The sequence below is a fragment of the Anolis sagrei genome, chromosome 7, assembly GCF_037176765.1.
Source record: "Anolis sagrei isolate rAnoSag1 chromosome 7, rAnoSag1.mat, whole genome shotgun sequence".
NCBI classification, from domain to species: Eukaryota; Metazoa; Chordata; class Lepidosauria; order Squamata; family Dactyloidae; genus Anolis; species Anolis sagrei.
The window spans coordinates 32,187,449-32,209,745 of record NC_090027.1 but is presented as its reverse complement, the minus strand read 5'-3'; positions in this window follow the sequence as shown (position 1 = coordinate 32,209,745).

Sequence of the window (22,297 nt, the reverse complement as noted above, 5' to 3'; positions counted from 1 at the left end):
GGCTCTTCTCATGTTCTAATGCTATACAGAAAAAAGAGATGCATGGTTCCTTGCCTTTTCTTTCTGTAAAACAGAAATCCACACAGAATCAGCATGGAACAGACTTAGAGGGGGAAACAGCGGGTAGCTCTTCGAAACAGACTTGACAGATCTACCCGTTTCTAGTCAGGAAATCAGCCAACTGTAGCTACCAGGACAGTGATGGGAATGGAGGAGCCTGAAGGTGGCCATTTGGCTGCAATATCCTGCCAATCAGAGAGATGGCAATGGCTTGCATAGCTTCCCAGAGAGGACTCAAGGCTTCACACATAGTTCCCAATCATTTGTTAGATGAGTGAGCAACCCGTCCTTACTCTGTCAGGCATCCCTTTCTTTGCTGTTTATTCCACTCCTGCATATTTCAAGATTGGTTTCAGCAAGTGTTTCCCCTGTGAATAATATCCGCTTTGTCCTCTTTCTCCTTGAAGCGATATGCTTAATTGATTGGTGGCCATCTCGCTACACTTCTCCAGTATTGATATATTGGATATTATCGGCCAGTGATGGCTTTGTAGAGGCCTTGCGCAGGGTGACCTGCTGCGAGGTGGGGCTCTCTACCTTGGCATCCAATTAGCAGAGGAGACGATGTGGAACACGCTCCCGACACTGAAATGATTTAACATTAATAACCAGTCTTTCAAATATTTATTGCAATGGCTGTTTTTGGTAAATAATGCATGAAGGACCATTCCTCCCCACTCCCCTTCCCCCCCCCCCCCGACTTGCCTAGCTTTGTGGGCTTAATTTGCCTTAATGAGGATAAGAATCGTACTGATAGATTGCCTCATTGTGAATGTGAAAAAGGTATGAGAAACGTTTCCTTGAAATATCTCTTGTCGGGCAGCAAATGGCAGGTTGTGTTTTCCCTGGGTGGGTTTGTCCCATAATGGGAAAGGCTATGGAGAGACCTCATCTAGCTGGGCATGTTCTGCAAAAAGTGATGACGAATAGCCTAAATTCTTGTTTTCTGGGCCTTTTAGATGCACTTTATGGATTACAATGCATTCCTAGCATGGAACAGAGTGCATAGCTTTGTGCACTGCAAATGCTGCAGGCTCAGAGCCTGGGAAAGTTTCTCCTTTTTACTAGAACTCTACAAATACTGTCACAATCAGGCCCATGCTGGCTGGGAATGTTGGGAACTATCATTCAAAAAGATTAGGAAAATCTTGGAGTAATGATAAAAAAGAACAAAATTGCCAGACTTTGCTCCCCCCCCCCAAATTTTTTTTTAATCTCCAAGCCATAATCTGTATTTAGGGTTTGAAGAGGTCTGGAAATGGTCTGAGGAACCAAATTGGAACTAGCAATTAGCTATTTTTGTTGCTACTTAATAATTGTAATTTTGCTACTATTATGAATCGTAATGTAAATATCTGATATGGAGGATGTATTTTCATTCACTGGACCAAATTTGGCACAAACACCTGATACGCCCAAATTTGAATACTGGTGGGGTTGCGTTTGGAATTGGTTTTGTCATTTGGAAGTTGTAGCTGCTGGGATTTATAGTTAACTTACTATCAAAGATCGTTCTGAACTCCACCAATGAAGAAATTGAACCAAACTTGGCACATGGAACTCTCATAACCAAGAGAAAATACTGGAAGGGTTTGGTAGGCATTGACCTGAGTTTTGGAGTTATAGTTCACCTATATCCAGAGAGCACTGTGGACTCAAACAATGATGGATATGGACCAAACTTGGCACAAATACTCAATATGCCCAAATGTGAACACTAGTTGAGACTGGGGAAAATAGACCTTGACATTTGGGAGTTGTAGTTTCTGGGACTTATAGTTCACCCACAATCAAAGAGCATTTTGAACTCCATCAATGATAGAATTGGGCCAAACTTCCAATGCATAATCCCCATGCCTCGAAGGGGCTTGCTGACATGAGACTCCCTCCAGCATTGCACACTCTCCCTCACCCACACATGCACACTACGCTGCCATGTGCCGAACACACCTGCTCTCCCCTCCCTGGGTGGAGTCTCAGAAACAGTCCTCCCCTTGGCTGAGAGGCTGGCTGTAGGATTTCACCCAATTACGATAAAACATTATAAGGTTGGTAGCTAATTCTGAATTTTCAAATAGTACAGTTTCAATTCCTTATGAAGATAGAACCCCAATTGGATTAAATCTTAATCAATTATTTTCATGAAAGCTAGACAAATAGATCCATGCCTTTGCAGCTAACCCTTAAGCCAGGCATGGGCAAACTAAGGCCTGGGACTGGGGTGTGGCCCCTGTGGGCTTATCTCAGGCCCTCTTCATTTTCTCTATCCTCTTGGCATAAGGCCATGGTGATCCACCACATCCTTATGCAGAATGGATGGGGGAGGGATGTATGCAGCAGCTGAGAGCTCTCTGGAGTGCTCTTAAACATCACATATCTTGCCTTCCTCCTGGCATAAGGAGGATGTGAGCAGCCTTGTCCTTATGCCAGGAGGACGGCTTGAGGAAGGCACGCAGTGGTTGAGAACCCTCTGGAGCACTCTTGGACATTGTGTGACTCACCCTCCTCGAAGCATAAGGCTGACAGGACAGCCCAAAGATCGAGGAAGAAGCATTGCGGAGGAAGATTGGGACAGTCACTGTATGACTCATTTTCCTCCTGGGATAAAGACAGTGTGAGCAGCCTCGTCCTTATACCAGGAGGACAACCTGAGAATGACCTGCCCTCTCCTGGTCCCGCTCTCTTCCATGCCCTCTCCCTCCCGGATCCATCCCACCCAATGTTTGCTTGGCTGCTCTCTTTCCTGGCCAGGCCCACAACGCGGCCCCAAGCGACAAAAGTTTGCTCTTGCCTGCCTTAAGCAAAGTGTTCCTGCTTTAAACACAAAACACACCAGCAGCCTGTGGCCCAGACTGACCCAGTTTAAGGCAAATATAAGTGTAGCGTTTATCACTCAGCTACCAAATATGGCAGCCCAGCAAGCCACTGCAGCCTTGGAACACAACAAAAGTCCAGCATGGAATATATGCAGAGGCTGGCTGGCAATTGAATGATTGCTCTCCGAACCTGCTATCAAGTTGCTAAGAACACCGTTTATTTTTCTGGCTGACAAAGCTCTTGGTTGAGGCTGGTTTCCCCCACCTGCTGGCTGCTCTTTCGGCAATCTCTCCACCTCCTGATCGACTGAAAGCCATTCACATGGCGCATTCGATAGTCCTGCCAGGCACTCATCAGAGCCTCTGCGTGCACGTGTCTATGAGCATGTCTATGCATTTTGCCTGCTAAAGGACTGAAATTATTGCATTTCAGGTAGTCACACTTAAAAAGGACAGGACTGGGAGAAAGAGAGAGACTGAGAGAGAAAGGAGAAAACACACTTGCTTTAAGTTTAGTAAAATAATTCTATTCCACTTTTCTAGGGAGCCCCCGGTGGCGCAGTGGGTTAAAGCCCTGTGCCAGCAGAACTGAAGACTGACAGGTCACAGGTTCGAATCTGGGGAGAGGTGGATGAGCTCCCTCTATCAGCTCCAGCTCCTCATGCGGGGACATGAGTGAAGCCTCCCACAAGGATGATGAAAACATCAAATCATCCGGGCGTCCCCTGGGCAATGTCTGTGCAGACGGCCAATTCTATCACAACAGGAGCAACTTGCAGTTTCTCAGGTCACTCCTGACACGATAAAAAAAAACAAAAAACATTTTTCTAGTAGTCCAAAGAACATTGCACCAAATGATGATGATGATGATGATGATGATGATGGTAACAATCTCACATTGCATGCAAAACAGCCAGTTGGAACAATTACTAGGCAGGGATGCAAAATGCAGCATTTGCAGAAAACACATTTCTCAAACCAATGCCAAAAAAAGGTCTTACACACCATCTGCAAAAATAACATGGTCACTTTCCTTGGAATATAAGGAAGGAGGTTCAGCAATTTGAGGAAAATAACGGAGAAGGCCAAACTCCTGCCAATTGCAACCTGAGTTCATTTCAAGTATGGATAGGTAGGAACAGATTCGTCTGCCTCTGTCCAGCCCATGCCACTTTGAAAAGGGGTCAGCCATGTATCCATGCCATTTCTACATTAAACTGCAAATTTAAAAATGGGAAAGGCAGCAAAGGGTTCCCTATAAGAGTTTTGCTCCCACAAATAAAATTCCCTTCAAGTGCCAAATCACTAGTATTTCAGAGAATAAGGCATTCCGCAAAAGTGGAAAAACTACAAATTTAGAAAGCCACTTTTTCAAACCTGAGAAAATTGGTTTCCTTCCTGTATTTTGAGCAGATACTTCATACTAAAGACAGAACAAAGTATGAGAAATAAACAATAACATTTTAGTCGCTGTCCTTGTGTGCTGTGGATTTTTATAAAAATTTCAAGAGCCACATATTAACTTGGGGATGGGAAAAGAACTCAATCTAAATTTGCACATTTAGAGAGAAAGAAAGACAGAGAAACCGAGACAGAAACTTGCTGATGTCTCCCTTGTCCTTTCTTGCTCATAAATATGTTTCCACTTGTCAATCTAAACTAAATAAAGTGTCAAGAGCTCTTAGAATAATAATAAAAGCCTTATCTTCCAAAGTCATGCAGGAGTTGGGTGATGTAGCTTGAATTTTCCCCTCCTTACAATACATTTAGCAAGGTTCTACATATCCTCCATAGAAACCCAGGGGAAAGAGTACTTTACAATTACCTTTTAAAAAATCTATTTTCTGAGCAATAATTTGATCATGTTCTAGAATATAAGTAATATCCTTCAGACAAATCCAACTTCTGGTCCACAATTTTGTCAGTGCACTAGAGTTGTATGCAGAATTCGTTTCTCCCGTTTCCTTCGTTTCTTTCATTTTTTCGGGAGCACGGAACAAGAACGACCCTCCTGCTACGAAAATTTGGTCAACTTGAAAGCAGGTTGGAGTGAGTTCTGGCTTCTGGCCTGCTTTTCTGCATCACAGAGTAAGAGGCGCTTGGCTGCAGGCACTGGTGGCACCAGCGCTCTGGGCCTGCACACCATACTTGCACTCTCTTTCCAGGAAGAGTGTGTGTGTGTGTGGTGTGCAGGAGCATCCATGCCTACCAATGCCTGCCGCTGAGTGCCTCTTACTCTAGAGTAAGAGGTGCTTGGCTACAGGCACTGGCAGGCCTGGGCCCTTTCTGGGCCTGCACGTCACACATGCACTCTCCTTAGAAAGAGAGTATGTATATGGTGCGTAGGCCCAGAAAGTGCCCATGCCGGCCAGTGCCTGCAGCCAAGCACTTCCTCTAGAGTAGAAACAGCAGCAGATAAGAAGATGCCTCCTTAAAGTGTGCACTGAGAAGAGGAGTCTGGGTGGGAAGCCCCCCTCCCCATAATAGGCTGATAGAAAACTGACCTTTTGGCCCTGAAGAGTGAAAACAGATATCTGTCCTCCCGATTTCAGGAGGTTCCCAAAAATGAATCAGGGCCCCCACCAAAAGCTGGGACATCAAGATTTATCCTGAATGAACAAGCCCACAGTGCACTACATTGACAGATGAGAAAAGGCATAGAAGTAGAGAAGAAAGTAATGCTTTGGAAGGTAAGATGGAATGAGAATTAACCAATTTCAAATTTAGAGGTCCTGAACCCTCAAAAAACTTTTGTTTTTTGTAAAAAAAAAACCTTTTGAGTAACTGCTCAAGGCTATAATGCTTATGGGTGCAGTTTTTTACGCACCACCTTTCATGGTTTAATGTTGCACAAGCTGAAAGTTACAAAGCAGAAAAAGAAAGTCAAACTAAAGCTGTAGTCATTGCTGATCTGCATATTGCACCGTGTTCTTTCTGTGAAGAAACCTGAGCAGTTTTCCATTTCTGTGTCAACAGTGGCAGTTTTTCTAAGCAAGCTTCATAACATTCATGGAAAAGCTGTGCAGTTCCTGTGATTGCAAAGAAGGAAAATCCAGAGCATCCCAAATCTACAAGATACTTCTTTGTTCTTAAAACTTGTCAGTAATGGGGAAAAAGCAAGATTTATCATTTCTATTAGGGGTAAAGACTGCTTGGAGAGGCCCTGACTTAATAGCACTTTGTGAACTAGGAAAAAAACGAGCTGCTAGTATGTTCTGTCTAAACTTGAATATAGGTTTGAATCCAGGGAGCGTTGTGAGTTCCCGCTGTTCACCCCAACTAGTGCCAACCTAGCAAATGTGAGTAGATCAATAGGTACCACTCCGGCAGGAAGGTAATGGCACTCCATGCAGTCATGATGGCCACATGACCTTGGAGGCGTCTACGGATAATGCCAGCTCTTTGGCTTAGAAATGGTGATGAGCACCAACCCCCAGAGTCGGATTTAATGTCAGAGGAAAACCTTTATGTTTACCTAGTATATTCTGCCCGTTGTGTCCCAATCCAACCATTAGGGTTTCCCCTTCCCCGCAGCATCGTTTTTTAATATTTTCTCACTTTTGTACAGGTTTCAGTCCCCTTTAAACAAGAGAGAAAATTCCTCTCTTAAGGTTTAGTTACTAACAGCAAGAACTTCAAGATAAAATGCTTTAAGCATTGTAATTTTGACCATAGCATTTGTTTATAAAGTGGCCTCATACAAACCAAGAGAATGAAATAATATTATATGCTGCAACCACTGGTTTTCACTTTGCCTCATATTGTTCCATTCAAATGTACCATGTGCTTTAAAAAGTAACAATTGTAGTTATGTTTCAGGAATGGAGAGTAAAAGAGCTGATTCCTTTTAAATGAAGTGGTAACCATGTTGGAAGCATAGAACTTCAATGAAAGCACTTTCAGTGTAACTTCCCAAGCGTTGCTTTGATTAGGTTTCATTCTCTTTCTGTGTTTCCCTTACATTCTGAGGTTGTAGTCAGAGAATCATAGAGTTGGAAGAGACCACACCTCTCCTATCAGTTCAGTTTCTCCAAAGGGCAATAACAACCTCTGCTCCTGGGGTCTAGAATGAGTTCTAAATATTTAAAAGACATAGTCCAAAATGCCACATGGAGCAGACAAAGTATAACATTCTGATGAGATAAAACTCCACTCCATCTCCCCTTCCACTCATTTGGTTCCTGGTCAACTATTTCGTGACATAGCCATTTAGTGACCCTTTAGTCACCAGTAGACAGCATGGTGGTATCCAGTTATATTACTAAAGCCTGATGCACAACGATGCCATCCTTTAGAATTGTTGCATGAATCATGGGAAATTCTAGAGGATGTTTTTGTGTTTGGACATCTCACTTCACTAATGTTCCTTCTCTGTTGGTCACTACATGGCCATGTCAGATACTTCTCCTGGAACCTGGAAAGTTTTGAGTGAGTTATGGTCACAGCACAAAGTTGGTGATAAATGCTCCCTTCCTCAGTGACCCAAACCCCAAAGATATATACATCACCTCACCTCCTTCAAGACTCGCCTGGTTCTTGAGATGCCCCTTCCAACATGACCATTTAGTGATCAGTGGAGAGGAGGAGGTGGTGGAGAACTGGCTGTACAATTATGATACCATCTTCTGGGACATCCAGGAGACTCCTATATGTTTCCAAATGGCACCTTTGTTGTTTTACATCATGTTTCAGGAACATCAGATACTTCTGCCTTTGTCACGTTGCCAGGGCTCTGTCTTATTTAGGTAGAGATGAACCAAACTCCCAGTTTTATCAAACAGTTTAATTAAAACAGTACTTACTTGCTGGCTGTTTTAATAGACCAAAATATAAAACAAAGATAGCACTCAGCCACAGAATAAACAAAAAACGGATAGCAAAAGCTACACCATAGTCAAAGGGTCCAGTCCAGTGGTCAAATGCCAAGAGTTCAATAAAAGTCCAGGGAGCAAGAGTCTATACCGTAGTCAAAAGTCAGTCCAAAGGTTCAAGGTTCCAAGATTACAAGAGACAGGTCAGGATACCAAAAATCCAACTGACCTGAGGGAAAAACCAGCAGCATCCACCACCAAAATATGACAATAGTTTTATTCCAAAGATCAGTCCCAAGGTTAGCTCCTTAAATCTAATAACACCCAGCTGCAACCTATCCCCTGCATGCCTCCACCCTTAATTACTTTTACCTGTAAACTGTTACTTACAAACTACTCAGCCCTTTAGAACCAAGACTTACATTAACCCTTCAATCACCAACGGCCAGGTCTACCAGCACCAACCACCATCAACTATGGAACATACGATAGCCTTATACTTGTTCTCTACCAGGTACTGAAAATATATTATTATAACAAAGTACGTTTTGAGGGGCTGGGGGTTATTGTGCAAGGAACGTCTTTTATACTCTGGAATAAAAAAGATATATGGTAGCATTACATTCAAGTTCATCATTAACAGGAAGCCACCCATGGTTTCAGGCTATTGAAAATTCTCTTGCATTGTGTTGTCTAACGGACAGTAATTTATAATCCTTTACAAGTGGCAATTAATTAAATTAGAAACATATTATAAGGAGATCTGAATTGGTTAGTAGAATCAACACAATACCATAAAGCTAACAGTCCAGGATCAAGAGAATATCCCCTGCCTCCTGAGCAAGAGGCAAGTACATTCTCGGCACAGAAAAAAAGGCTAAGGTTGATGATTAGAGGTACTGTTCAAGAAAAAGATTAAATAATCACCCAGTTTAAACTTGCTCATGCTTGCATTTGCACATTCTGAGCCAACCAAGTGATTAGAAAAGGAGGTCTTTATTCCTCCTGAGGTGGCCGATCTGCAGAAGTCAAAATGATAAATATTTCTAGGGCATTGGCTGGCTTTCTCAATTCCAATTCTAGATTCATAACCTGGATTATGAAACCATCCCTGTTTCATATTCACCAGCACCACATAGTCATGATTGTGTCACTGTTGTCACAATTGTAAATGCTCTCCCAAACTAAGGACACCAGATCCCATTTTATTTATTTATTTACAGTATTTATATTCCGCCCTTCTCACCCCGCAGGGGACTCAGGGCGGATTACAATGTACACATATATAGCAAACATTCAGTGCCAATTTGACATACAACGTATACAGACATACACAGAGTCTATTTAACTTTTTTCTGGCTGCCAGAGGAGCTGTCACATTCATCGTCCATCTGTGACACTAATGAAGTATTTCCGCATTCCCCGCATGCTTTTGCTGGAGTGCTTTGCTGGAGTCTTTTTTATGGCCTTATAAATTAGTTAATTTAGCCTCCCCACACAAGGTGGTACCTAGTTTTCCTACTTGACAGATGCAACTGTCTTTCGGGTTGCAAAGGTCGATAACAGGCTACACAATTGGTTGGAAGCCCACTCCAACCCGGGCTGGCTTCGAACTCATGACCTTTTGGTCAGAGTGATCTTAATGCAGCTGACACTTAGCCAGCTGCCCCATAATCCCAATGGAAACTATGTGGAAAACTATATGGGGTCGGCCCTGTTTAGTACTTGGGTAGGAAACTGTCAATGAATACCAAGTGCTGTAGGATATGTTTCAGAAGAAGGAACAGTGGTTGATACAGAATATAGACCAGGGGTCTTCAAACTAAGACCCGGGGGCCGGATACAGCCCTCCAAGGTCATTTACCCAGCACTCGCTCAAGGTCAACCTAAGTCTGAAATGACTTGAAAGCACACAACAACAACAACAACAACAACAACAACAACAACAATAACAATCGTATCTCATCAGCCAAAAGCAGGCCCACACTTCCCATTGAAATACTAATAAGTTTATATTTGTTAAAATTGTTCTTCATTTTAATTATTGTATTGTTTTTAAGTTTTTTTGCACTACAAATAAGATATGTGCAGTGTGCATAGGTATTAATTCATGCTTTTTTCAAATTATAATCTGGCCCTCCAACAGTTTGAGGGACTGTGACCTGGCCCTCTGTTTAAAAAGTTTGAGGACCCCTGATATAGACCAATGCCATTTACTAATGTCTGCAAAGGAAGTGTTTGCTAAAGTTTAGTCCCAAGTGCATACATCTAGCCATTTGTGAGATGGCTGTATGGAAATACCTTCTCAAACATCTTTGCAGATATTGTGTATGTATTATGTATGTACGTAGTAAAGGTAAAGATTTCCCCTGACAATAAGTCTAGTCGAGTCTGACTCTGAGGGGTGGTGCTCCATTTCTAAGTCGAAGAGCTGGTGTTGTCCGTAGATGCCTCCAAGGTCATATGGCCAGCATGACTGTTCAGCAGCTCAGTGGTTTAAGTCACTGTACCACTGGGGGCTCCATATAATGTGCAATAATAATAATAATAATAATAATAATAATAATAGAATTGGTGAAATAAGAATATTGAGAAATGCAGTAATATATCCAAACACATTGTTGAAAGATTTAAAAGGAATTGGGGAAAATTTTTGAAGTGATACATACATTGTTTATATTGATGTTACTCCTGCGTATGTATTAATTTTTAATATATGTGCCCATAATGAGCAGAGGCTGAAATGCAGCTATGTAGAAGTAAAGGTTTCCTCTCGACATGAAGTCTAGTCGTGTCCAGCTCTGAGGGCAGATGCTCATCTCCATTTCTAAGCTGAAGAGCCAGCGTTGTTCATAGATGCCTCCAAGGTCATGTGGCCAGCATATCTTCCCGCAGAAGTGGTACCTACTGAACTAGTCACATTTGCATGTTTTCAAACTGCTAGGTGGGCCTAACAGCTGGATCTCACCCCGCTTCCCAGATTTGAACCACCAACCTTTTGATCAGCAAGTTCAGCAGCTCAGCGGTTTAGCCCGCTGCACCACCAAGGAGTGCCTGCATATGTATATGCTATTCCACCAAATTTCACCAGTGGGAGGAAAAATTGTTCAGTGATTTATTGAAGCCGGAGATCACCATTGGGAGACCTACTAAAATGATTGTAAAAGCTCCAGGAGGAGCCAAACTATTATTTGTATCTGATCACCAGAGAAATCACACCTTGTTTTGTGTAGCTCTTTGGTTGTTGAAGGGAACATTTAAAAAAAAATCCCTGAACTGCAAGAATAAGAATCTTCCTATGTTTGCCATAGATGAAGAGAACTGTACACTTGGCTCTTCTTGAGATGAGGTATGAAAGGATGTGGGCAAATGCCGAAGGCTCAGATCCCAAAGTCCGCCTACTTTCATTAAATCATATGTATATCTTTTTTCTTGAAAAGGAAAAAAAGTACAAATACAAATCTGGCCCTTAATCTCTGCCTCATTAGGCCACTTCACAGGACTGCTGTGAAGGCCAATCTATAAAAGCCTGTGAGGTGTTGAGTAACTATGGTGATGGGATGGCAGATAAGAAAGGCCGTTAAAGAGCTAATTATATATCCAGTGCTGAGCTAATAAATAATCGAAAAGTCTGCCTTGATTTAGGCATTGCTGGGTCTGCCCCAGTTATAGTTTGTCTAGCACTTTGCCTTCTGCATTGCCAAATATTTGGCCTTTAAAGCCCAGCTAACTAGCCTTCAGTTCAAAGATAGCGGCCATAGCATCTCCAAATGTTTTCCAAGCTACATTGATGAGCAGGAATGGAACCATTCCCTCTGACAGGAGAAGGTTAGATCCCCCCCAGTGCAAGTATGAATACTCAATAGTGGTACTGCTGCGCCTGGTGTAAAAATTAGGGTTGGATAGGTTCATTCGGAAGAGCCTGAAAGTCATTAAAAACTTCTGAATTTTGCCTTCCAAAGCAGTTTTGAACCATGCAGGAAAGGGTGGGGGGGAGGGTATGTGTGTGGGGGCAATCTGAATTTGAACCACTTACTTTTTTTCGGAAGTATTCCATAAAATTTGGATGTCTCCCAAGGTTATTTTAATTTTCACAACTGTTACGTAACTTCAGTAAAGCCTAAAAAGTTGTAAAATGTCATGCATTCCCTCCCCCAGCGATGCAAGGAGGGATGAGGTGGGTGTGGCCAAGCATAGCCATTGTTGTAGTTAGAATCATAGAATCATAGAATCAAAGAGTTGGAAGAGACCTCATGGGCCATCCAGTCCAACCCCCCGCCAAGAAGCAGGAATATTGCATTCAAATCACCCCTGACAAATGGCCATCCAGCCTCTGCTTAAAAGCTTCCAAAGAAGGAGCCTCCACCACACTCCGGGGCAGAGAGTTCCACTGCTGAACGGCTCTCACAGTCAGGAAGTTCTTCCTAATGTTCAGATGGAATCTCCTCTCTTGTAGTTTGAAGCCATTGTTCCGCGTCCTAGTCTCCAAGGAAGCAGAAAACAAGCTTGCTCCCTCCTCCCTGTGGCTTCCTCTCACATATTTATACATGGCTATCATATCTCCTCTCAGCCTTCTCTTCTTCAGGCTAAACATGCCCAGTTCCCTAAGCCGCTCCTCATAGGGCTTGTTCTCCAGACCCTTGATCATTTTAGTCGCCCTCCTCTGGACACATTCCAGCTTGTCAATATCTCTCTTGAATTGTGGTGCCCAGAATTGGACACAATATTCCAGATGTGGTCTAACTAAAGCAGAATAGAGGGGTAGCATTACTTCCTTAGATCTAGACACTATGCTCCTATTGATGCAGGCCAAAATCCCATTGGCTTTTTTTGCTGCCACATCACATTGTTGGCTCATGTTTAACTTGTTGTCCACGAGGACTCCAAGATCTTTTTCACACGTACTGCTCTCGAGCCAGGCGTCCCCCATTCTGTATCTTTGCATTTCATTTTTTCTGCCAAAGTGGAGTATCTTGCATTTGTCACTGTTGAACTTCATTTTGTTAGTTTTGGCCCATCTCTCTAATCTGTCAAGATCGTTTTGAATTCTGCTCCTGTCCTCTGGACTATTGGCTATCCCTCCCAATTTGGTGTCGTCTGCAAACTTGATGATCATGCCTTCTAGCCATTCATCTAAGTCATTAATAAAGATGTTGAACAGGACCGGGCCCAGGACGGAACCCTGCGGCACTCCACTTGTCACTTCTTTCCAAGATGAAGAGGAAGCATTAGTGAGCACTCTCTGTGTTCGTCCACTTAACCAATTACAGATCCACCTCACCGTAGTTTTGCCTAGCCCACATTGGACTAGTTTCCTTGCCAGAAGGTCATGGGGGACCTTGTCGAAGGCCTTACTGAAATCCAGGTACGCCACATCCACGGCATTCCCCGCATCTACCCAGCTTGTAGCTCTATCGAAGAAAGAGATCAGATTAGTCTGGCATGACTTGTTTTTGATAAATCCATGTTGACTATTAGCGATGACTGCATTTGTTTCTAAGTGTTTGCAGACCGCTTCCTTAACAATCTTTTCCAGAATCTTGCCCGGTATCGACGTGAGGCTGACCGGACGGTAGTTGTTTGGGTCATCCTTTTTTCCCTTCTTGAAGATTGGGACCACATTGGCCCTCCTCCAATCTGCTGGAACTTCTCCCGTTCTCCAAGAACTCTCAAAGATGGTTGCCAATGGTTCCGAAATGACTTCCGCTAGTTCCTTCAATACTCTTGGGTGTAGTTGATCTGGCCCTGGGGACTTGAACTCATTAAGAGCGGCCAGGTATTCCTGGACGACTTCTTTCCCAATTTGGGGTTGGATGTCCTCCAATCCCTCATCCACTCCATCTTGCTGAGGTTGAAGACTCTCTTTTTGTGAGAAGACCGAGGCAAAGAAGGCATTAAGTAGTTCTGCCTTTTCCCTATCCCCTGTCAGCATTGCCCCATCTTCTCCTCGAAGAGGTCCTATCGCCTCCTTGTTTTTCCTTTTTCTACTGACATAAGAATAGAAGCCCTTTTTATTGTTTTTAATGTCCCTGGCAAGTCTGAGCTCGTTTTTTGCTTTAGCTTTGCGGACCTTTTCCCTACAGGTGTTGGCTATTTGTTTGAATTCTTCTTTGGTGATTTCTCCCTTTTTCCACTTCTTGTGCATGTCTCTTTTGTGTCTTAGCACAGTTAGAAGTTCTTTGGACATCCATTCTGGCTTCTTTGAACTTGTCCTATTTTTTCTCTTTGTTGGCACGGTTTGCAATTGCGCCTTGAGTATTTCACTCTTGAGAAATTCCCATCCATCCGTACCTCCCTTGTCTTTTAGTATCTGTGTCCACGGAATGCTGCTCAGCGTTTCCTTCATTTTTTGGAAATCAGCTCTCCTAAAGTCCAAAATGCGGGTTTGACTTGTCTTAGTTTCGGCCTTCCTTTGTACCTCAAATTGCAGGAGCACATGGTCACTTGCCCCTAAGGATCCTACCACTTCGACCGCATCGATCAGGTCCTCCGCATTTGTTAGGATGAGATCAAGAGTAGCCAATCCCCTTGTTGCCTCTTCTACCTTCTGGACCATGAAATTGTCTGCAAGGCAAGCGAGGAATTTGTTGGACCTTGTACTCTTGGCTGAGTTTGTTTTCCAGCAAATATCGGGATAGTTGAAATCGCCCATGACTACTACATCTCTTTTCTGTGCCTGTTTGGTCAACTGTTGGCAGAAGACTTCATCAAGATCTTCCTCCTGGCTTGGGGGTCTGTAGTAGACGCCTACAACGACATCTTTTTGAGTCCCAGTTCCCTTGATTCTTATCCAGATGATTTCAAGCTGGTTTCCCAGATTGCTGTCTTGAATTTCTTCTGCAGCATAAGAGTTTTTTACATATAAGGCTACTCCGCCTCCTCTCCCCTTTGTTCGGTTTCTGTGAAAGAGGTTATACCCCTCGATATCTACATTCCAGCGATAGGAGTCATCCCACCAGGTTTCAGTGATGGCTATGATATCATATTTGTGGTGTTGTGCTAGAAGTTGGAGTTCGTCTTGTTTATTTCCCATGCTCTGTGCATTAGTGTAAAGACATGTGAGCCCCTGGGATCTTCCCTTGAGCTGTTTAATTGGGATTATTGTGCTTTTGGTACTTGGTCCTTGTTGTGTTTGTGCAGCCCTCCGTTTAGCCTTCTGGCGATTCCCAGACATTATGGGTAAAGTAGTGTTCGCAAGGCTGTTGTCCCCCTCCCCCGGTGGACCTAGTTTAAAGTGCGTCTAATGATGTTTGCGAGTCTGTGAGCAAAAAGGTGTTTTCCTACTTGTGTGAGATGCACCCCATCCCTTGCCAGTAGGCCATCCTCCTGGAAAAGCAGGCCATGGTCGAGGAAGCCAAAGCATTCCTCCTGACACCATTCTCTAAGCCAGTCATTGACCTGTACTATTTTTCTGGCTCTTGTGGGTCCGTGTCTTACAACAGGGAGGAGGGATGAAAAGACCACATGTACATTACATTCTTTTAGCATTGCTCCTAGAGCTCAAAAATCATTTTTGATCTTTTGAAACGTATGCCTTGCAGTATCATTGGTTCCTACATGAATCAACATGAGGGGAGGACGGTGATAGGGCTTGAGGAGCCTGGTGAGCCTCTGAGTGATATGGTGTATTTTTGCCCCCGGTAGGCAGCATATTTCTCGAGCCATCCCATCCGGTCTGGAAATGACAGCTTCCGTTCCTCTAAGGAGGGAGTCGCCTACTACCAAGACCTGTTTACTTTCAGGAATGACAGGGCCCCTTTTGTGCAATGTAGTGTGTAGGTCTCCAGAAACGTGATCCTGTTGGTGTGTATTGTGTAGGTGAAAAGTGTTGTCCTCCTCCTCGACATCCCCGGTGCATTCGTCAAGGACAATCCATTGAGATTCGTCCAAGAGCCTATGGTTCTCCTGTATGTGTTCCTGTTGCTCCTGGTCTATGGTTGGGGATGGTACACCTGCAGGATTGTGCAAGTGTGAATGTTGTGAAGTGTTGTCCCAGTCAGGGCTATCCCCCGCACACTGATCAAGGATCAAGGATGAGCCACTGATCAGTATCTAAGCCATTCTGGTCTTCCCCAATATGTTGTGTTTCTTGGTCAGGTGGTAGTTGTGTGAGAATTTGGAATCTATTGTGTAACTGCAGCTGAGCGGAAGTATTCTGAGGAGGCTTCCGGGTCCTATGTGTCTTTCTAAGGGTGACATTTCTCCAAGCCTGAGGGTTGTCCACATCTGAGGTGCTGTTCTGTTGAGCCTCCCCGTAATGTTGGTGTGATATGGGCTGCGTGTCTAGGCCAGTGTGGTGTGTGGTGTCTAAGAACAGCCCAAGTTCCTGAATGTCCTTAAGGGTGTTAATACGGTCCTCGAGTTGTCGTATCCTGTGTTCCATGCGAGTGATCTGTGTACACTTGGGGCAGATGTAATTGAGTAATTGTAGTGTGAAAAAGCTGAACATGCTTTGTGAAGGCCAGGCCTCCAATGGTAGAGATTGCAAAAGGCCCGGCTGTTAAGCTACATTTTCCACACTGCCCTGCTGCTCATTAGCCAAAATGGCTGAAGGACCCAAAAATACTATAACTGTCTGTAGCAGTCTTCATCTAAATATAAAATAAACTGATTGAATCTACAAAGTTGTCTAAAGAAGCCAGCAACACAATAAGCAACTTTTGCAAAGTCAAGAGAACATAAACTGCTTAAAAACCAATCATTTCACTTTGGCTTGATTGGGGTACAGCCAGCCAGCCCTTTACGTCAGGAAGTAATGATAAAATAAAATGATTGATTGCATCTACAAAAAGTAATAAATGGATGGATGTGCCTTGAGGTTCTCCTCCAACTCAGTAGAGGAAGCAAATGGATGTCAGGAGAGATTGGATGGTCCCTTTTTGCTCAAAAGAAGGGGGTCAGTCTAAATGTCCCTTGATGGGGTCTGTACTATACTTTCTGTTCTCGACCAATTTAGCACGGTTTGTGCCAAACAAACAAAGTTTCTGGAGTAGACCAACTACTTTCAAAGTAAAGACCACCCAATGAAACAGGAAATAACACTTTCTAACCAGGAACAGGTTTTCTTTCTTATTAAAAATGTTTTTTTAATAAAAAATTGAAAATTCACCAAAAATCCACAGATAATTTATTTTATTTATTTCGCGCATTTCTACCCCGCCCTTCTCAACCCCCAAGGGGGGACTCAGGGCAGCTTACAAAGGCACAATTCAATGCCAGCATAAACATAACAATGGATAAAACACGTTAACAGCAATTATAACAATTAAGACAGTCAGTTTATACATCAAAATCAATAAAAACAATCTAATGCTCAGCGTTCGCCATCTCAGAGTCTGTAAATTCATTCGACATTGTCAAGTACTATCGATTCTGGTTGTCATCGTCCTTATCTAACCGCCAGATTGCCCGAATGCCTGGTCCCACAACCATGTTTTTAAATTCCTTCTGAAAGAGAGGAGGGATGTCGATGACCTAATTTCCCTGGGCAGTGAATTCCACCGGTGAGGGGCCACCACCAAGAAGGCCCTGCTCCTCGTCCCCACCAATCTCACTTGTGATAGAGGTGGGGTCGAGAGCAGGGCCTTCCCAGAAGATCTCAAACTCCGGATAAGTCAAAGGTTATGAAACCTAGTGAGCTAACAGTGGCCCATGCTTCCTACCACTGTGGCAAGTTTCATCAGGATTGATCTAAAAACTGAGGGAGGGAGAATCCCCTGAAATTTCCTGTGTCAGTGCTGTTTTTTTTCCTACTGCGCATGCATGTCTGCCATTAACAAAATGATTCTTAAATTTCAGAAGTTTCAAAAAGTTTTGAATTTTTTTTAAAAAAAATTGGAAATGACTTTAGAATAGAACCACCAGCACCCCCTACATCCGAAACGGGTTTTGAACCATATTTTTGGATCAACCAAGCCTAGTAGAATAAGCAAGTTTTAAAAGTGTTTTCAACCATTGCTAATATGTTTAATCCATTTTGATCTTGTTTAAATTTTGCCTTTTAATCCAAAAGTGTTTCAAACGGTTGCTCTTCTATGCTGCCCTGAGATCCTATGATAAAGGATGGGAGAGAAGGAGTCCAATCTATCCATCAATCAATCCTTGAAAAGTATGTACCAAGGGTTTTTTTTAAAAGCCAGGCTTACTTCTGAACAACTGTTAAAAAGGCAATGCAGAAGTTGTACCCTGAATATGAAAGCTCTGGCTGTAGGAGAAAGCATCTCCTTGCCTTTCAGAACTTCTACCCTTTTCAAGAGTGCTGGGGGCAGCCTAGGGAACCATTACCGAGCTGGTGAAGGTTAGCTGGAAGCTGCTCTATCATAAAACGTCAATGATGTGGAAATACAGGATCAAATGAGTAGCAATTCATAAGTCACCGCATGACAGAACAAAAATCTGTGTGGAGGAATTAAAGGCATAAATACTGGAGGGCGGTGGGAGGGAGAGGAGCTTCAGAAAAGAAGGTTTCCAGCTAATATGCTCCTGACATCTGGAATGGCAACTTGCTGGAACTTCTCTGGCATAAAAGCACTTTGGCAATTAAGTTGTGTGAATGCAAAGGGAGGAAGGAAGTAGGTTTATCTTTTTCGTTCTCTCTCTCTCTCTCGTTTTCTAAACGGCTTGGCAGGTGATGAAAACCCAAATATCATTTGCCATTAATGCTAGCAAATCTACCTTTTAAAAAAGACGAGGTTAAAAAAGATGAAAGGAGTTAATTGCCGTAGTCATTTACTTGGCTTTATTTCCTTGGGGGAGGCAAGGGAGGGGGGCAAAACGCTGCCGGTAGATGTTTCTCGCTTGATCTCCCACCTGGATGACAGTTCAAAAGTTCCGCTGCTGTGATATTATTTTAATGCTTTCCAGGTCGCACACAAATAGTTATGATTTGCTGAAAGCATGAGAAAGCGGTACGGTCCTTAATTTATTAAGGTGAGAATGGGGGGTGGGGGGTGGCTGCATCAAGAGCAACACAGTGGTAGACATTTCAGAAGGCTTTCCTTGGAGATGGAATAATGTGGCTTTACAATCTCACCTTGGTTACCAGAAATGCCTGGGGCTGCCCCTAAGCACTTTGCTATACATCTGGGGATGGTTTCCCCATGGTTCAAAGTCAGCTGTTTCTCCAGGGCTATGTTTGCTATGTTTCTAGGATCCAAGGGATAGTAATTATTCTGGATGATTTTTTCTGAAATATTCATGAAAGCAGCAAATCCAGTTAGCTTAAAGACAGAACTGGCTAAATATGAGAAACATGTCTTATGAAAGCAGCGAACCCAGTTAGCATAAAACCATAACTGGATCAATTTGACAGACATGCCATGTGAAATCTCTACAAGTTTGGCTCTACAGTAAAGATAACTGGTGGCCAATTTGAGGACAGTAGAGAAATGAGAGGCAATGGTGACCGGTGTCATAACACACCCCATAGAATCTGAGCTATCCAATGCAAAGGATTCAGATAATAGATCTCTTTCTCTAGAAGACATCCCCCCCACACATAGGAGCAGCTAGTTGTTGATGTGGCTGATGAGGAACTTCATGATGGTGAGCCCTCATCCCAGCAAAGGAGATTCCTCCATCACTTGTGGAACATCATCAGGAAAGGGAACTGTGGTGAAGGAGCCAATGCCATTTAGTTAAGAAATGTTGAGCAAGGAAATTCCTGATTTTTCTAGGTCAGAAGGTTATAAATCCCATAGCAGATGTTGAATTTTTTCCTGATCACATCTGTTTAATCTCCTTGGGTTCTACTTGCTTGCTGCTCATGGATTTATTTGAATTCTTGACCCCTGCACTGGTATATTGTGTGTGTCTGTTTCCACCTTATCAGATGAAGACAAACTTGTGTCCTAGTACACTGCAGGATGCTTCCTTGGTGGCATCTGGTAGGTTTTGTCAAGGATGCTTCCTTGACAAAACCCACCAGATGCCATCACATGCCAAAAGGCAACTTCCATTGGGTCTCCATAGAGGAAGTGTCCTGGCAGCATGCTAGGAAGCTTTCCTGAGAACACAGGAAGCCTCCAATGTTCCCATAGGAAAGAACAGGAGGAAGGTGGATAAGGTAAAGGGCACAGTAGATGATGCAGGGCATAGGGCAATGGTTTCCCCCATTGCCCACTGGATTCACCATACTGTATGTGACAAATTCCCCTGCTGCTGCCCAGCTTCAGACCTCAGTGTGATGAACCTCTTTGCCTTTTCCTTGTGTCACTGGTGATCATTACTGCTGGATTCAGAAGTAGTGGAGACTCTTCTGCCGCAACTCTCTCCCCCCCCCCCCCCCCAGTCAATGTCTATAAACCCTATTGACTTCTTGTATGACCTTGATTGACTTTATTCATCGGTAACTGTTTCTCCTTAGAGTAGTTTGTCTCTCCTGGAACTTGCTGCCTGTAAGCACAAGGTTACTTGAAGCACAGAGCTGTTTGGACTACCTGGCTTGCCCCCAAGACTTAACTGTCTGTCTTTAGTATATAGAATAGGAAAGAATGTCCTCTGGGTCTTCACCTCAGACTGCAAGATGCCTTGGGCTGTCTCAAAACATCACACAATGTTTTTAAAAGGAAAGTCTAGTAGATCAGTAGCCAAGATACTGTAGTATGCTGGGGAAGATAAATTCTCTCCTCATGTAGACTCATGTTCCTTCTATTCCCCTCCCTTGTCCACATAGCAGCTTCCATGTTCTGCCAGTGGCTGACTTCCATTTATTGGCTGGGGGCTGAGATGTGAGGGATGACTGAAGGTATATGGTCAGTGTTCAGGAGAAACCACTATCATAACTCTCCAACATACGCACCCTGGAGCTTTCTGGACACTTCCTGTGATCCTTTCCATCCACTAACCACTACTCAATAAATGGCTATTTTTCCATCATGAGAAAGTTGTGCAGTGGGGAGGCAGGAGATGGTGGACATCACCTGCTTCCCTACTGAATCTCCTTCACAACATCCGGAAAAATACATATGTGCACATAATCTGGATTTTTGTTCACACATTTCACAAACATGATCCCAGCCAATATCTGGTGGAATGCTAAGGGCATGGCTTCTGTGCGAAAAAGGAACTGAGAGGGTCTCCTATCTATCTCATGATTTGTGTTTTCCAGGTCACTGTGCAAGAAATCTGCAGATTTTTAAGGAGTTGTCCAAAGTCCTGAAACTATTTGTGGAATAAGGTTCTATATCTTGGACAGCTCTTTAAAATCCAGATTAAAGCCCACAGTGGAGTCAACATACCACTGATATAGAAGCCACTGGCCACCATTGGTTCAGACTCTGTTGTCTGATTTTCTATACTATATGATCTGTTTCCATTGTTGGTTGAACAGACTGAAGGCCAAAACAGATAGTATTTTAAATACATTATGTAACACAAAAATTGCTTGCATCATTTCTGCCACAATTTACTTCAGAAACATAGGCTCTCATTATCTTGTCCAGCAAAGAGAAAAAGTTGATTTTTGAGGAAAACAAGCAGAATGTTATATTCCTAAATGTTTTGAGCCAACTTCCTTCACTTTCTGGGAGACAATATGGGATGGTTGTTAGAACATCAGAGCAGCTCCAAGGAGATCAAGCTTTCTATACCCACCACAAACACAAAGTTCATAGAGTGATCTTGGTCCAATCACTTTCTTTCATCCCTACCTACCTCACAGGGTTCTTGGCAGGATAAGTGGGGGCAGCAAGGAAAAGAGAAGAACCAAGCACACTACTCTAAGCTCCTTCAGAGAGGCATGAGGAGAGGAAAATGAAATAAAAGGAGTGAAACAATTTTACACCAAAATGGCTGGTACATACAGTTTGGGAAAGATATTGCCTTCTCCAAGTCTGTGAAGCAGAAAGTTAGGAGGTTTTAGTGTTGCAAAGATAGCTGTCTCCTTGATGCATGCTACCACAGCCCACAGTTCCAATCAATACCGCAACCTCTTGTTTGTGCTAGAGATGGTCTCCCACTAATCTTGGCTTCAAGAAACCCATAAAAAGCAGCAGCGAGAGATTTCTCGTCCTGAGTGATGTTCTCTTGGACTCAGAGTGCCCATCTCTGCCTCCAGAAATGACTGCTCATTGTTTACGGCCTTTATCGCCACTCTACAAGTCTCCTTGGTTCTCCTTGAGTGATGCTGCCAGTTTACAGCAGGAGGAGGGAGAAGGGAGGAGGCGGATGGTGAGGGAAAGGTAAGCTGTTTGCCATCAATGGACCCCAAGCTGTGCTCACAGCCAAGCATGCAATGTGCACTCAGGTAGGTGGAATGGCCCTTAAAAGCCTGAATGTGCTGACTATGGAGGAAAAGATGAGCCAACACAATCATGTATACATAGCATACAATGTTTCTGAAGGAAGAACACTCTACTATGCTTACAAGCAGCAAATACTAACAGTGACAGATTAGCATAACAGGAAGCAGCTACAAGTAAGTCAAGGCAGGCCAGGTCATACCAAAGCAATCCAAGAAGTTTTCAGAAGGTGAGGGGAGATGTGATCTTAAGGTCTCTGCTGGTATAGAATCTGTTATAAGAAGCCAACTGATTATCCAAAAGGGTAAGGCAAGAATATATACTGTTGTTGTTGTTGTTGTTGTTGTTGTTGTTGTTGTTGTTGTTCGTC